The sequence below is a fragment of the Canis lupus genome, chromosome 21 (genome assembly GCF_048164855.1).
Source record: "Canis lupus baileyi chromosome 21, mCanLup2.hap1, whole genome shotgun sequence".
Classification (NCBI taxonomy): domain Eukaryota; kingdom Metazoa; phylum Chordata; class Mammalia; order Carnivora; family Canidae; genus Canis; species Canis lupus.
This window is the reverse complement of record NC_132858.1, coordinates 29017131-29030972: the sequence shown is the minus strand read 5'-3', so window position 1 is coordinate 29030972 and position 13842 is coordinate 29017131.

Sequence of the window (13842 nt, the reverse complement as noted above, 5' to 3'; positions counted from 1 at the left end):
TTGGCACACACGTTCTTGTTTTCATTTCCCTTTCTTACCAGGCGTCCCGGTGCACCTGGCGGGATGCACCTGCCATCAAACGTGGTGAGCTTTACGGTCTTCCCACTCAGCCGCACGGAGACTCTCCCATTCCTTTCAGTTCAAATTTTTAGGGAAGACTTGTGCTTGACCCAATCAACCTAGAGTGTTGTCTCCCCATTGTCCAGAAATCCTCTCCGAGTCCGTCATCCTGGAAAGTCGTGGCTGCTCCCTTGTCAACCACATGGATAGGGAGAAGGGGAAGTATAAAGAGAACTAATCAGGACAACTACCTGAAAACAGGGGTTGCATCCATGTTACGCTTTGTGTCACGATAGTCAACTATTCATCTGAAAATAGGAAAAACATAGGAAGGGAATATTTTGAGCATAAGGCTAAACAGCTCCTTTTTTTTTTTTTTAATTTTGACTAATGTATGTTTGAATCTGGCATTTATTTGCCTATCAGGAGAAGCATCTGGATACTTCATTGTTAATGAATTCATTTTGTGTGTTTCTGTTTATTCATTCACCTATCTTCTCCCTCAAGCTGAAAGTCCTTTTGTTTCTTTATTGAAGGGATACGGAATTAGAAGCATATAGGAGCCTTCAGGTAAGAAACGCATCCAGAACGAATCAAGGATCGTTCCAGAACGAATCCAGAATCTCAAGGACGGTGGGTATGTGGGGCCGAGTACGCCCACTACTGACACGGACACACACACTCATGATGGCTCAACACAAAAACCCTTTATTCAATACCGAGAGGAGTATTGCTGCCGATGCTTGGAGACTCAAGCTCCTTCTAGTGACTAGTGACTAGGCCATTCCCTGGACTGCGGGATGCTCTTCCGGTCCTCTGCGTCTGATCGGCTGGTGAATGAAGAGAGGGAATGGGAGGATTTCATGAAAATCTTCGTAAAGACCAAGCCTAGAAATGGCATGCTTTCGCTCCTTCTGCATTCCTTAGGTAGCCATACCGGAGCCCTGGGAGTCTATGGTATGCAATCGCACAGCAAGAAAAAGGAAAAGTACTGCTTTTAGGACCTGAGCAAGAGGGGGCCCTGCTCTGGGCTGAGCCTTTTACACAGAGTCTGAGGACTCTCTTTCCTCTGGTTGCACCACTCCCTGTAGGAAATGAGACCACGGGGCCGAGATCCCAGGGGGCCTGGGATGCTGGAGTTCTCTGGAAACAAAGTCCTTCTAATCATTTTCAGGTGCAGCTTGGTGCTCTTTCCTGGGTTCACCTTCCTGAAGGTCCCCTATGTGCATCCTTTTGTCCCAGGCGTAGTCAAGGACTGGCTCTTTGTGAGGAATTTGGATGAAACTCACAGGGGCAAACCCGGTGTACATGATGCCCTCATCGTGCAGCACAAAGCTCAGGTGGGCTGGAAGAGGGGGAGGCCCTGGGACAGGGCTGAAGGCCCGGGCCAGGCCTTCCCATGCTGTTCCTAGCATGTGATTCTCAGGAGTTCCAGAAGTCTAAATTCAAACCTATGCTTCCACGGTTTTGTGAAGGTATTTGGTAATGCAGGAAGCTGCAATATGTTTTATTTAGCAGGCTGTCAGCCTGGCTTCTAACTCGTTAACATCGAGGTGTGTTGTATGTAGGCCTCCACCTGTGTTCTTGCCCTGAGCCTGGAAAGTACTAGGGATGGTGCTCGTGGCAAGCCGTAGCAGCCTCTGACCTAGTGCATGGCCAGGGTGACTTATGCTCCACTTGGTGTGCTCCTGAAAGGAAGGGGGAAACTTAAAATAGTTCTATTAGACAAAATAAAAATTTCATTGCTGTGTTTTACCGAGCTTTATTCAATGGGCCGTTTCTGCTTCTATTACCTTAAGCACTAATAAACTCTACAAAGCTACTAATGAACATTTTGGTTTCATTTAATAATAGCTACCTTCCCTACCCCCCGGCCCCGCAACTCTCAATATGTGCCAGACACTGTGCTAACAATTTAATGTGCTATCATGTGTCTAACAGTTCTTCTTCTTCTTCTTCTTTTTTTTTTTGTTCTTTTCATTATTATCCCTATTTTGACAGATCAGGAAACATAAACTGAGGAAGGAAACTGCAGATCTAGAATACAAATGCAGGTCGGCCTTGATCCAAAGTCTCTCTCCAGCGATGGCACACAAACGATTCAGGTAGGAATGCATCTTAGGTATCAGAGAGGCCGGCCCCCTCCTTGCCCATTGGGATTCTTGATCTGTCTCTGTCACAGTCCAGACAAGTACGTGACCTGTCTGGACAGAGACACTGCCCGTGACACGTGCCTCCATGTACTAATACACCAGAAACATTAGCATATTAAAGCAATTTTTAACTTAGAAATTGTGATGTATTTGCATGTTTAGAATAAGGAAAAAACAGGTGACATTACAGCCAAGGGACCAGGGTTCCTATGCCAATTGCAGCCCTTCTGACTTGTATTAGGTATAACATTTTCTTTTTCTTTTTCTTTTTTTTTTAGATTTATTTATTTATGATAGACATAGAGAGAGAGAGGCAGAGACACAGGAGGAGGGAGAAGCAGGCTCCATGCTGGGAGCCCGACATGGGACTTGATCCCGGGACTCCAGGATCGCGCCCTAGGCCAAAGGCAGGCGCTAAACCGCTGAGCCACCCAGGGATCCCCTTTTCTTCTTCTTTTTTTTAAAGATTTTATTTATTTATTCATGAGTGACACAAGCAGAGGGAGAAGCAGGCTCCCTGCAGGGAGCCCGACATAGGACTCAATCCCAGGAGCCCAGGGTCACGGCCTGGGCTGAAGGCGGTGCTAACCCGCTAAGCCACCTGGGCTGCCCATAAAATTTTCAATATTCCCATGTCAGTGAGTCATGCACATAAATGTCAGTTTGGGAAATATAATTGTACTCAAAATTTAAAGATCCAAACTCTCTGAGTTGTCTTCGTGTTTATTTTGTTTTCCTTCCTATTGTGTGGATAGAGAGAGATTACAGTGACGCTTGAGCAGACCTTGGAGATTTTTTCTTTCTTTTTCTTTTTCTTTTTCTTTTTCTTTTTCTTTTTCTTTTTCTTTTTCTTTTTCTTTTTGTTTTTTTTTCTTTTTCTTTTTTTTTCTTTTTTTTTTCTTTTCTTTTTCTATTTTCTTTTTCTTTTTTTTTTTCACATGTGGCCCAAAGCCAGTCCTCTCGGGAAATTTGTGCCTGTCTGTCTATGTGTTGTCACCATAAGTAGCAGAATCCTCAAATGTGTTATCCGGACTGAGACACTTTTGAGGATGCAATGGGGTGCTATCGATAAGGATGCGTCAGTGGAAACAGTCCCAGAAAAATGGAGCTCGGCGCTGTCACAGGGCGCCTATTTGTATGACATTCTCGAAAAGACCAGAGACGGCCACAGATGCAAAGCCGGCAGAGGCAAGGAGTAGAGTGAAGGATTGACGGCATGGGGGCATAAAGAAATTTTTGGAGATGATAGAATGACGATTGTGTGTTCATGACCATGCGCATTTGTCAGAACCCACAGAACTAGGCACCGAAAAGTGGGTTTTACCCTCTGTACATCATACCTCAATCAAAAAAAAAAAAAAACAAAAAACAAAAAACAAAAACAAAACAAAACAAAAAACCACAAAACCAAACAAAACAAAACAGCAAGTGTAGGAGGTCCTATAACAGGAATGGCAGAAACACGATTTTAAGGATCCCTTCTTCTGTACTTTTGGCTATGACGCAAACATTTAAGCAGCCCACACCTGTCAAGAAGAAGCAAAATGATAATTAGATCTGCTTTGTGACGAAGTTACAGAATCCATCACTTAGATCATTCAGAAAGAGTAAAATCTGAAAAGAGGAATTTTCTTCCTCTATCACCCCCCACACCAGGTAGGTGACAGCTCGGCCACACGTCAGGGGCCAGAGTCCGCATGCACCGTTGTCCTTTGTGGCGGGTGGGACAAAAGTGGGGGGGGTGCTAGCGAGAGAGGACCTGGGCGGGTGGCTGTGGCGAACCCTGGGAATAGATGGCTGGGGAGAGTGCTCAGGGAACCAACGACAGATCGGAGCGTGTCGGGGACGTCCCCTGGGCAAGGGCATGAAGCCTCAGGAGGACCAGCAGGTAGTAATAAGGCAGCGCCACACAGGCTCTCTATATTGATTGACGGTGGGGATGCAGGGGGCTCAGTGAGTCGAGCATCCGACTCTTGAGTTGGGCTCAGGTCACGACCTCTCAGGGCTGAGAGTCAGCATGGGGTCTGCTTGAGAGTCTCTCTTGCCTCTGTACCCCCCTCACGCGCTCTCTCTCTCAATAAATAAATAAAATTTAAATATATATATATATATATATATATATATATATATATATATATATATAGGTTATCTTGGTGGGATGGCATTGATACCCAGGGATTGGTGAGGTCAGCAGAGCTGAAGTCCTGCAACCTTACGCGGACGTCAGTAGGAGCAAGCTAATTGCAGGACATCTTTCTCAGATGCCGATGCCATTTCCATATTGGTGATAACACCACTGTTCAGTTTAAATAAGTTCCTAGATCCTTAAAAAAAAAAAAAAAAGAAAAATGCCTGTGTGTGATTAGCGTTGGGTGGGTCGTAACCCGTGATTACCTTAAAAAATAAATAAATAAAAATGCCCGTGTGTGATTAGCACCGACTAGGTTGTAACCCGCGATTGCCTTAACCTGTATTTTGTCCTATGTTTCGACTTCAAAAGACCCATGTTATTGACTTTCCCAGAATGTTCCGAGGTCTCCGAGACCCCTCATAGCTCCAAAACCCAGAGGCCCCGCGATTGCAGTCGTGCCCACGGGCCCAGAGCAGCCTGGCACCTCCATCCCCGTTCGTGGACGGTAGCGCACACGGTCTCGAGAAGAGCTTCGAGTTCTTGCCTCGACCTGCACACCGTTTGCACGTGCGGTTTTTTAAAAAAGAGGGAATTCCTGTGGTCCTGGTGTGCGTGGGGCTGCGGCCGAGCCGGGGTGGGAGCATCTGGGGCTGCTGGGCGCTCAGCAGAGGGTGGACCCGACACCAGGACCGAGCGTTGCCGGTGCGTCAACCCGAGGCCAGCAGGGCACAGACGATGACAGGTGCCGTGGGTCACATCTCCGAGCTCGGGCAGCTGGCAGCTGGCGGCCCCCCCGACCGCAGCAGGACGCCGGGCCAGGTCACCACCTGGCCTCGGGCGTCAGGACCTCACCCTTGCACGATTCTGAGCCCCCAGAGGTGGGCGAAGCACTGCGGGGCTCACACGACTGTGTGTGACATAGACACACATTTTAGCGGATTCACTGTGAGATCCGTTGGTGCTTCCCCAAGACCATTTGGTGGGGAACTAACCTAGAGCCCGACCCCTATATTCTGAGGACTTGGGGAGCACGTGTGAGGCCCTTGGGGGGTCCAGACCCCTCCTTGGGGATCTTGGCACGTCCCCTGCCCAGACTAGGATTGAAGCCTGCGCGGGAATTGAAGTGATGATCGCCGGAGAGCCGTGGGGAGCTGGGGCACCGCTGCACCCTGCGGGCCTCTGCAGAGCATGGGTGCCCCGGCCTCGCCAGCCCTGAATACGGGATGGGGGGTGGTCTGGGCCCCAGCACGAGGCCTCCGGGGGCATCTCACCTTCCACTCCCGGCCATCGCTTGGCAGAGCGCCTTGGCCCTGCTCCTCGGGTGGGCGGCCACCTGGGCCCTGCAGCCCTCGAGGTGAGCCATTCACGCTGACCGAGGTGCCCTAGAAGACCAGATTCCTAACGTCTGTGTGCTCGCCTTACCAAGCACACCGCACAGTCATGTCTGGCATTTCAGTTCGTGTCAGGCCAGGGTCTCTAACTTAGGGACCCGGCGTGCGGGGCGGGGGGCAGAGAGCTCTGCAGCCTGTCTGTCCCTTCCAGCGTTGGCTTCATTGTAGTCACTGCATTCATTCACGCCTTCATTCATTCTCCCAGGAGGTACACGTCGAGACCCTTCTTGGGATAAGGCTCCTCGTTAAGCCCTGGAACGTACTAGAACTTGACGTGACCTGCAGCATGGGGCGCAGGCTCTGCCAACAGCTGCGTTAGGGTCAAGTACAGAGTGGTCAAGAATACAGACCTGGAGGCCACAGCTGACGTGCGGAATCACAGTCCCTCTTGCAGGGGCTGGACGGGGCCTGGGGCGTCGGGTCTCCCTGTGGGAGAAAGGAGACTAATTAGAAAAGTATCATAATTATTTTTTTTTAAGATTTTATTTATTTATTCACGAGAGACACAGGCAGGAGGAGCAGGCGCCATGCAGGGAGCCCGATGTGGAACTCGATCCCGGGACTCTAGGATCACACCCTGGGCCAAAGGCAGGTGCTAAACGGCTGAACCACCCAGGGATCCCCAAAAAGTATCATAATTAGAACAGTTGTAAGGCTCTTGGCCAGAAAATCCCAGAAGCCTAGAATGAATAGCAGAACTGAGGAGTTACCTAAGAGGAGATGGGACTCAGCCAAACTGGTGACCGCGGGAGGCTGATGAGCAAGCTAGTTTGGAAACTTCCAAGCCACGGAGTCTGGGCGGGCACGGGGGCCAGGCGGAGGCTGGCAGGTTCACCCCGAGAACCCATCTGCCCCCCAGGACTCCGGGGAGCGATCCTGAGCTCAGGTTTGCCAAAGCACAGGGCGGCCGTCTGCTGTCCGCTGAGGTGACCCCATCAGGTCCACGGTCTTCCTGTTGAGGCCAAAGGCAGGGAGGAAGGTAGGAGGGTCCAGGGAACGAGCTCGGAGAGCATCACCTATCTACTGCATCTCAGCGAGACACCTGAGCCTTGTTTCCACCGCTCTTTAACAGCTGATCCCACCTTGGCGGTGAAAATATTTCAGGGACTCCTTGGGCCGGAGAAATCCAAGTACGTTAAACTAGATGCCTTAGCAACATCAGCCACCGAGAAGCCCCAGACGCTGCAAGCTGTCTCCCCGTTCCAGGGCCTTCTTGGTGGCCCTGGGCAGGATGGGAGGCACTGGTCTTACACCTCCGTTGGGATCTTTGTTATTTTTACTTTCTTTTTGGTGACCCTTAGGAAGGGCACAGTTCACCACGAAGCCTCAATGTTGCTCAGCTGCAAAATTCAGCTTTTAGCAGAATGCTGTTAGCCACGTGGAAATCCGCGCATGTCACGCCTGGGCTAGGACACTTCCAAGGACTCTCCCAGCCTCCTGAACTGTGTCCTACCTCCTCCTGCTGCAACAGAGAACGTCCTGTGATGTAGTCAGATGCTACTTTGCCAGGCTCTCCCCGCCTCACAGCCCAAGCACCTTTCCACCTCCAGCCAGATGGTGCCCGCACCGCTACCCGGGCCTGGTTTCCCGAATTCCCATCCACGCTGTGCTCCAGTGGCCTTCTCTTCTTCCAACTCTGCACATCCATCCCCCGGGGTCTTTTCCAAGCATCACCTTCTCGGCCCAGCCGTACCTGCATATGGATATCTCCAATGGATATGCCCTTTACATCCGTCATCTGCTTCTAAGGATGCAGGCAGCAACTCGACAAAGACTTCCTTCCGGATCCTGGTCATGTTCATCTGTATTGACCCACCAGGTCTGGATCGATGTCTTTCATGTACTAGCTTCTCAATACATATCCCATTTCATTGGATGTGATTTGCTTCTCTCTCTTTGTGACCCTAAGTCCTCTTTTTTGTCTTTTTTTTTTTTTTTTGCCTCTTTTCTATGCTGACCATCAAGTCCACTCTGGGTCCAATGAGAAAAGTGATCCTCAAACAAAGGCCAACAAACCCTACTGGAAACTTCAGAGGAATAAAGTCTGTTTCTCCCTAGGAGGATTAAGGTATATCTGTAGAGCACCCAGGAAGGGAAAAATCTCCTTGGTCCTGTTAATGGCTATTATTATTACGGATTTCCATAGATGCAGGCAGTCTTAGAGTCTTGACTAACACTCACAAGGGAGTCTTAAAAAAGAAGACTTCTTGGGATTAGGCTCCTTGTTAAGCCCTGGAACGTAGCTAGTGGAAGCTCCACTTAGCTAGTGGAAACGGGGGATGAAACCTTAAATGGCAAAGTCTCCTTGGGTTCTGAGCTTAACCCTAAAGATAAGGAATTTTCATCGTAGAAATCCAGCCAATGGCCGCAGCATCTGCTTTGAGGAAGAGGAAAGCTTATTATTACTAGTTCCGACCTAGGCTCAATTTTTGCTTGCTTTCACAAAATTAAGTTCCATGTTAGTGGCTTTTCTTTTTTTCCAAGTTTACCACCCTTTGGTGCTTAATGGACACTTTTTGTTTTTCTAACGCTAGTTTTCAAAAATGCATAGTGATAAATGCGTGATGTGAAAATCTTACCTCTATCTCGAGACCTACTTGTAACTGGCCTCAGGAGGCCATTCTCTGGAATTGTGCAGTGAGTGTTGATTTGCAAACGGCAGAGCCTCCTGTGTGCTTCCGAGGGAGCCAGTGCTGAAACAGGGCTGAGGGCCCTTATTTATCTTCCACAAAGACAGTTAAACAGTAGGCATCAAGATGAGGAAAATGCGACTGAAGTAAACCATGAAAACACGCTTTCAGTTCCTTCAATCTAACTCAGGAGATTTCGACAGTTGAACACATAGCAATAATCTTTCTCAAAATATGATAATTCCTGTCAGCATGTATTTTTACAGAAACTTAAGAGCATAAACAAGTGAAAACACAATACTTTGGGGACAACGAGAATCCAGACAATAGACAAAAAATTATGAAGAAATTCAGTTTTATTATTTTTCTAAGTACCCACACTTGTATGAGCACCGCATCCAAAATATATTTGATTCTAGATTAAACAGGGCCCGACAAATAGATTTCATTTATAGTTAGGTCTTTTTTTTTCTAGTAATTGTCTCTAGAATGCTAGATAATTGTTTATCCTTTCGAGCAGAATGTCCTCCTTCCCAATTTCTAAAACAATATCAATTTTTGTAGAACGCATTGTACTTGAAGTGCAAAAATACATGTCGTACGCGAGCCAGTTTCATCTTCTACGTTTTACATTTAAAGATCTCAGTCTAGTTTGCACGTTAACTTATGTATTTAATTAAATTAACTCATTAGCTTATTTAGCAAATATACTGTAACTGCGCTCTGGGTATTCAGATGGCCAAAAGGAAGAAAAAAGTACCAATCTTGACCCCAAAGGATGCATTCCACCTCTATTCTTAAACCCAAGCCTCACTTCTACGTCTGTCTTACCACGCATAAATGATCTATCACAAGTTACCACAATAACGTTCAGCAGAGAATGAAGAGCAAGATACAGACCTACACAAAGCAAGGAACACCTCCTGGGAAAGAGTTTTGTATGTCCTTTACTAAAATAGTGGAGGATTCCAAAGTGGAGGGAGCCAGCCACAGAGGAGCTCGGGACAATCCACTGGGTTATTAGAGGAAAAAATAAAGAATAGTTTATTTTGACCTTGTGGTATTTATTTTGTGTGCATGCTTGCACTGGTGTGATTTCTGATGTGCACGCTCTATGTCACGCCGAGATATATAACTAGTAAATAGACACATTCTGAGAGCGCGCGCTCTTTTTGTTTTTGACTTACGGTGCCAAAATATATAAGACATATATAAAATTGCAGACCACTTGGAATCATCCAGCCACTGGACGATTTTAAGCTGGCAAGAATATAGACCCGTTTTGTGTTTTAGGAAGGCTGCTTGGTGACAATGTGGAGAGTAAACGCAGGGGAATGAAAACGGACAAAGATGTTGGCGAAAGATGATGCATTTCTGAGCTAAAGGAGAAGACTGATAGGACATCTATCAGGGGAGAAGGAATGAGTGAGAATTAATGTAATATGAGGCAAGAGGCTTTCCCCGTTTGGGTGTCTAGAGAGAGTCTACCTCCGAGATTCTAAGTTTAGTGATATAATGCATGGTACATCGTTAATTGAGATATTTAATACAAGAAAGGATTGGGGCTGATTAAAATAAGAGGAAGCATGAGTTCAGTTTAGCATTTGTGTTGGAGATGTGTGGGGGGGCATGTTTCTAAGTCGAGATGTTCAGGTAGCAGCTGCATAATTAGGTAGTTTACTGAAAAGGGACCAGATGGTGACCAGATTTATGAGTGCTTTTAAACATAGATAGTAGTAGGGTTGTTTATCTTTTATAGAAGGAGACCAATTTTAGATTTCTTGGAAGTACTTAAAACCTTGTGCATGGACGGAATAAATAGTTGCTTCCGTAGCATCACTTCTTAGTGCTAATTTTTTTTTCTGAAACAAATTATTTATTGTATAGGCCCTACATTTGCAATTCCAAAGGTAGCAATCTTAGAGTTTGCGTATTTAATAGAAGGAACATGGGTGGCCTAGCCCTTAGGATGGCTGTGGAGATCAAAAAAGGGCAAAGGTAATTGCAAGATTGCAGCAAAGACCAAGGGTGGAATGTGTTACGAATGGTCTGCATTGAACTGAGACCATGATAAAGAGTTAAGGCCAAGAGAAATATAAGAGGTGTATCTAAAAAAATGAGAGGAAAGAGACAAACTTTGAACGTTAAGTGTCCTGTACTTCTCTAGGCTGCCCACATTTTGATAGGGCAAGGATTTTTATTACACTTGATGTAATGAAATCTGAAAGAATTGTACATAGGAGAAAATAATATGATATCAAATGAGAAGCCGAGTTCTTCTGAATATTGTCAATTGATGGTCATTGGATCTTGAATCACAGAGTCATGTCTGTTAGATCTTCTCCCTCTTATAACTAAATGTTATATTAAGGGAGTATTATGGCAGATTCCAGTAGCTTTAAACATTTTTTTCATACAATTAAGCCCTCAGGGCTGATGACTATCAGTATATTCTTCTGGCACCTTCTTGACCTGGATGATGTGTGTACGTGTGTGGAGTGGTGAACATTTTTAATATGAACAGATATACATCCTATATATTTTTTTTCTAAAAGTGGGATCATACAATTTAAACTAACATATAGTCTTCATTTACTGTTCACTGATTCATTCTATATATTTCTCATTTTTAAAAGCTGTGTGATATTCCACACTAGGGGCATTGTGATTTACAAAAGCCATGGCCATTCTTGTAAGTCTCCAATTCTTTCACCATGATAAACAGTTTCAGTGACTCAAAGGGTAGTGTTAAATTATAATTCCCCAAGAAATAAAGCCTACTATATGAAAAATACCTATTAAATTTATGATCATTGACATAAAACACTTATAGTATAAGAGGACTACAGATGAAGTCATCCAAGGGACTAGAAGATCACAACTGTCATCTCATATTCATTCTAGGACAAGCAGGATTACCCGAACAATTTATATTTTATATATAAAATGTGTATTGTGTAAGAGTGTGCCTGTGGGCGTATGTATGTCTATGTGCCAGTAATTGGATCTGTAGAAGTCAAATGCATGGATGCATGTCTGATATGATTACTAAGCCTTTCCTCCGCAGAACCATGAGTTGGTGTGAGATATAACTGAATTGTCTGAACAATACCTAAGCTCAAGAAACTTAAGTTTGGAAAACATATTATATTTTTCAGATGTTTTCTTTGCTGCCATTAACAACTCAACAAATTATCTTAGATAATAGAACCTGGCTCTCACTGAAGTCATTTCTAAAGTCTACAGTTTCTATTTACAGTTTAAGTGATGATATCAAGCTTCAATTTTTCTCTCAGTTTTCATCTCAGGGAGACTTTCCTTTTGTGGTATGTAAAGCTTGGCCCATAATAGGTTCTTTGCAAATATTCTTTGAAAGAGTGAGTGATGGCAAACTCTATTATCCTAAGAAATAGGGAAAGTGATTCTTTTTGCCAACAATTCTAACAAAAATCCCATGAGTCAGCCTCATAGATCCAGTGTGGGTCACTGCTCTATCATTGCACCAACTTTGTGATCAAGAGACCAGAATGCACAGGGGCACCTGGGTGGCTCAGTTGCCTTCGGAAGCATAGGTCATGATCTCAGAGTCCTGAGATTGAGCTCTGCATCTGGCCCCCTGCTCAGCGAGGAGTCTGCTCCTCCCTCTGCCCCTCACCTTGCTTGTGTACTCTCTCTCCTTCTCTCAAATAAATACGTAAAAGCTTAAAAAAAAAAGAGTATGAAATACACAGATGGGCCAGGTATCAGTCTCTGAGATATGATACAGGGAAGGATATAATTTGATCCAAGGAATCTGTATTGTTAAGCACAGATTTATGCCTAATAGCCTACTAGGTATTCTGAAAGATCTCAAGATGTGTATTGGATCTTCTCTATCTTAGAAGAATTCACCACTTGGTAAAGAAGCTAACCAAGCAGGTATGGACTGGTAGACTTGATATTATCTATCCCTTTACTTCTGGGATTTAAAGAACTTTCTAACTTGTACACATCATATAATCTGCAAATGAAACTACATTAAAAGGCGTTGTCAAATTATTGTAAAAATAAAATGTTTGGTACTTAGTAGTAAAGTTTTATGTGTATATAAAACTAGATCAGTCATTACTACATTTTTGTAAACTTCTTCAAAAGAAAGGTATCCCCCAGAGCTAGTATTGTTTGTTATATCCAGAAGAAAATACAAATTTTAAAAAGTCCGTTTTTTGGAGGATGCAAAAATAGCACTGCAATGAGATATTTGAGTCAAAGCTGTGATCATGTACAGAGAACCATGTTATAGTTTATTCTTTATGGTGAAGCCATATGTTCGGACTTCACTAAGAGTTACATGTTGTCTCTCGCTATTGAGGCCAAATGTATGCAGTTATTTTGGAAAGCCAAGTGGAACTTGATTGCTTATCCTGTCAACTTCTCCATCAGTTAAGGTGTTGGTTTAGGATGGTTTAGTGATAATGCAAGAAAAATGTATCGAGAATGTCACCAGCTAGAATGAATGAACAGAAAAAAAAAAATGTTTGGCCTATCATCAGAGCTTTTGTACTGAAAGGATTAGAGCTTTTAAATTGACCTACGTGAAAAATATCAACATATGATCCCATCTAAGTTGTAGGCAAACAATAGCTCTTTAATGCACACGAATAGAGAGGGCACGGTAAAAATAGATTTAACTCATTCCCCCTGTGTTGTTTCTATTCCTGTGTAGTGCAGCCAACCCTTTCTTCACTGACAGTGCAAGGTAGACTTCAGCTCAAGCACAGATGCTACATCACAAATATTTAATTAGGCCTAAATTAATGAGGTTGAGGTTCTGCTGTACTGCCTTCTGAACCTCACATGCATTGACTTCTTATGGGCGAGGAGCCTCACACAAGGAAGTCTCTACCTCCACCCAGTATTCCAAATTCAAATAATACTGATTTTAGCGTCTCATCATGGGAAATTGACATAATTAAGCACTCTTCAAAGAAAAATAGACTCTGATGCCTCTAATGCTATTAAATATTTACTGTGCACATCATTGTTGTAAATTCCCTGACAGAAAGTGGTTCTACCAAAGTAGATCAAATGGGAACATCACATCGCCTTGTAGCAACTGTATCCAGCTTTATAAATTATTAAGGAATATATATCTATATGCATAAAATATAAATGTAGTGGCTGCATAGTGTGGAGGCTGAAGAGTCTTATAAAAGTATTTCTGGAATATGTTTCCCTGTATTCCCAATTCTTAGCTCAGACATAAAGCTTGCTATGCTTATCTCTGCAGGCAGGGATTCCCTCATAGTGAATGTTGGCCCCATGCTGCAATTAGAATCAAAGAGAAAATAATTATAATAGTGCAATTCCTTGTGCAAAAAAAAATAGGAATTTTATAAAAAAATTCATATATATATATTATACATATATATAATCAAAGGAGTGAAAAAAACTTACTGAATTAGAAGACCAACCCAAATTATGTCAGATCTCAAATC